This window comes from Lytechinus pictus, chromosome 6 (genome assembly GCF_037042905.1).
Source record: "Lytechinus pictus isolate F3 Inbred chromosome 6, Lp3.0, whole genome shotgun sequence".
Classification (NCBI taxonomy): Eukaryota; Metazoa; Echinodermata; class Echinoidea; order Temnopleuroida; family Toxopneustidae; genus Lytechinus; species Lytechinus pictus.
The window spans coordinates 12,089,051-12,092,890 of record NC_087250.1 but is presented as its reverse complement, the minus strand read 5'-3'; positions in this window follow the sequence as shown (position 1 = coordinate 12,092,890).

The following is a 3,840-nucleotide window of genomic DNA, read 5'->3' as shown; positions in this document are numbered from 1 at the left end:
AGGAGGAAAGGGAAGGGGATAAGTGATGGACAGAGTGGATGATAGAAAAAAGGCTGCAAAAATCAATATTATGTTAGTAATCTGAAGGAAAGAATTAAAGAAACGGGAAATACATGTAAGGAGAAAGGCTGTGAAAGGAAAGTATGACTGAAAGAAAAGATTGACAAAGTGGTAGGAAACGGGGAGAGAAGGCGGACGTGAGAAACTAAAGATAAAGTTTAAAGGAGACTTCAAATTAAATTGTACCTCTACCACAAACAAGTTTTAATAATTTTCCTGCTCTTTTAACTCTTTTATTTTCTGTATCTTCTGCTCCCCCCCCCTCTCTCTCTCACACAAACACACTCTTTCCTTCTTTTTTATTTATATTCTGAAATACAAAGATTTTTTCCTCTTTACCTCTTATCTCTATCTCCGTTGCTCTCTCTCCCACTTTTTCTCTACAAATGCACCCCCCTCTTCCTCAATCTTTTCTCCCATCCTTCATTGCTTCCAGGGCCAGGGGGGGTATTTCACGAAGCAAATACTTAGTGCTTTTCACTGACTGACTCTTTCCGAGCCAATCAGATGCAAGGATTTTGGTAGCTTATAACATCAGTCAGTAGAAATCACTGTTTCATGATGAAATGCTCCCCAGACATTCAGTGACAAGAAAATAAAATAATATCCATGAAGCAATTATACATATTATAGATGTATTTTCACAAATCAATGTATTTGTTCTTAACAGTTCACATTGTAGAATTCATTGAGTTACAGCATGTGGCTTTACCATTATGGGACAGAATTCTAGTACTACACTACCACCAATAAGAATTATACATGTACTTGATTATATAGTGCCTATTACATGTAGGCTACCTATATATCAAAGTCTCTATAGCACTCTACGATAAATGCAGCATATTTACTTTGGGCTTAAAGATAAATTCCAGTTTTGGTAACGATCTAAAAATGACTTTTTACAGAATCTAATATAATGACCACCTAAGTGTCTGTTTGTATGAATAAAAAATATGTGCCAAAGGATTCTGGAAGAAATTGTGTAATTGCCGAGAAATAAGCAAAATAAGCGCGGATTCGGTCACTTCCGTCGGGTCTTTATTTTAGCAATAATAATACACTGTCCCACGTGTGCCTATCTGTGTTGGTGATCTTCAGTGTGAACATTTTTCAGCGTAGATTTCAAGATTTCACAAAGTTCAGTTTATGTAACTGTACCAGATCTAGATCCTCGATGATATACTGACAATTAAGCCTTGTTTTACAGACTTTCTCATGAAATCAGTGTTTACTGCAAATACTGGAATTTCTCTTTAACCAAGCTACTGTTTCGCTCTCAAGTGTTTCAAGGAATAAATTCCTGCCAGGTACCCGTTTACCTCACCTGGGTTGAGTGCAGCACAATGTGGATCAATTTCTTGCTGAAGGAAATCACTGCTGTGCATGGCTGTGATCCAAACCTGCGACCCTCTGTTTCAAAGTACAGAGACTGGGCCACAATGCTCCAGTACATTATATATAATTATATAGGATTTGTATAGTGCACGTATCCACCTTGCTAGTAGTCCACGTCCTGGATGATTTTTATTGATTGGGCAATCCAAAGGGGCGAACCCTATCGGACCGTACCGATACCCCTGCGCGCACACATAACCAACACACACACGCCCTCCACTGATTCACTTACCCCCAGTGATTCGCCTAACCCAGTGATTGACCTAACCCACTGATTCACTTTCCCCGACTATGTGACTATTCAGGGGGTGTGTGTATGCGTGTTCTGGGGATGTAGTGTGTTGTGTTTGGTAGTCGTATCGTACCAAATAACAACAGTCCAGGAGGTGGACTACCTTGCTAGATGCTCAAGGCGCTCCTATATTACCCCGGCTAAGCTAGTCTACTGATTCCCATGTGCACAGCTTTCAGAGGAATTACTTCCTGCCAGTACCTATTTACCTCACCTGGGTTGAGTGCAGCACAAAGTGGGTAAATTTCTTGCTGAAGGAAAACATGCCATGGTTGTAATCGGACCCCCGTCCTTCAGATTGAAAGATGAGATTCTTAACCACTAGATAGACCACGACGCCCCCACATTGTGAAGAGAACACAACAATCAAATCCAATATTGTCTGTCTCAATGGAAATTGCTCACACTTTGCTCAATATTGCTCTCTTAATATTATCCATAATTATTGTAGAAGTATAGAAACTTGAAAAATATCAAATTTCCAAAGAATACCGTACAATCGAATGAGGTGGTAACAAAGAGATCAAAATAGATGAACAAACAGGTGTTGTTCATCAAAAAGTTCTATTAGTGGGCCGGTCAAGGTTCAATGGTTCTGCCTCTCGTCTTTCAAACAGATGGTCGTGGGTTTGAATCCCAGTCATGGAATGTTTTCCTTCAGCAAGAAATTTACACTCTTTGTGCTGCACTCAACCCAGGTGAGGTGAATGGGTACCCGGCACAATTAGTTCCTTGAATACAGATCACTTCTGATAAAGCGGTAGCTCGGGCTCAAGTCGAAGTAATTTAAGTTGCGCTCTGTATCCTCGGACAAAAAATGTTAAATAAGTAATAGTTATTATTATTATTATTATACACAATTACGGTTCTGTCTATTATTATTCCATCCCATAATGCATTGCGATACAAAAATCATAGACACATATTTGCTCTCATTCCTCAGTCTCCTGCATAAATATACATAGCTTGCACATCATGGCATAAAAATGAATATTGAAACACTCCGTTCATTTAGCATGCAGCATTTCATATCAAATAGCTCTGGAAGAAAATTCATAATTGCTGAGAAATAAGCAAAATAAGCACGTGTCGGGTAGTTTTTGAAGCAATATTGATACGTTGACCCACATATGCTTTTCTTTGTTGGTGATAATCAGAATTATCAATTTTGAGCTAAGATTTCATGATTTTACAAAGATAAGTTAACATTAATGTACAAGAACTCTACGTCGATAATATTTTGACAATTAACCTTGATTACCGGTAAAAGACTTTCTCATGAAATAATTGTTTGCTGCAACTACTGTCTTTAACCTTTATAATGAACGAAATCTGCATATAACATGGGTGCAGATCACAGATTCAAAAGCCATCATCTTGGAATGATTTGGCCTATATAGTATTTTATTTACAAATAAAAAATCATGCATCCATTATTCTGACAGAAAATGACGAATATAGCAAACTATGAATGGCATGCAATCAGAAGAGTGGTCTACATCATGCCGCTTTCAATAACTCAATTACCCGGATTAATCTCGGGGCTAAGTCGTAAAATTTTGAGTTTATGAATGGCGCTGGCTATTTCAGGCCCGGGTCATTTTTCAGGCTGCTTTTGTCAGCACCAGACCAGTGCCAGGCCTGCATGCCAGAGTTTTTTAATGGGTGATTGTAAAAGTAGCGCAGTCTCTGCAATAGTTACTGAACGCAATCAATGGTGCAAATCATGAGTTACTGAAAACAGTATTACACGCTTAATATATGACATATGGTAAAGGGGTCCCAAAGCTACGCACCAGTCAGTGCGCATCAATTTCAATGGCAAAATGTGCTCTTTATGTTAGGAACTGTGTCTGCAGTATGAACAATTCCTATTCTGATTTTCTACAGAGGCTGCAATAAGCCACAAAATACAGAGAAAATCCACAATCACTTTATTTTCTTATTTTCCTATGATAATATGAACATATATATTGGAAATTGAGGCACAGGAAAAACAGTTTCTTTGCATGATAAATGGAGTGTGTATCTTTGGGACCCCTTCCACATTGGACAGCAAAATCAAATCAAGATGTGTTCGGAAAGCATGG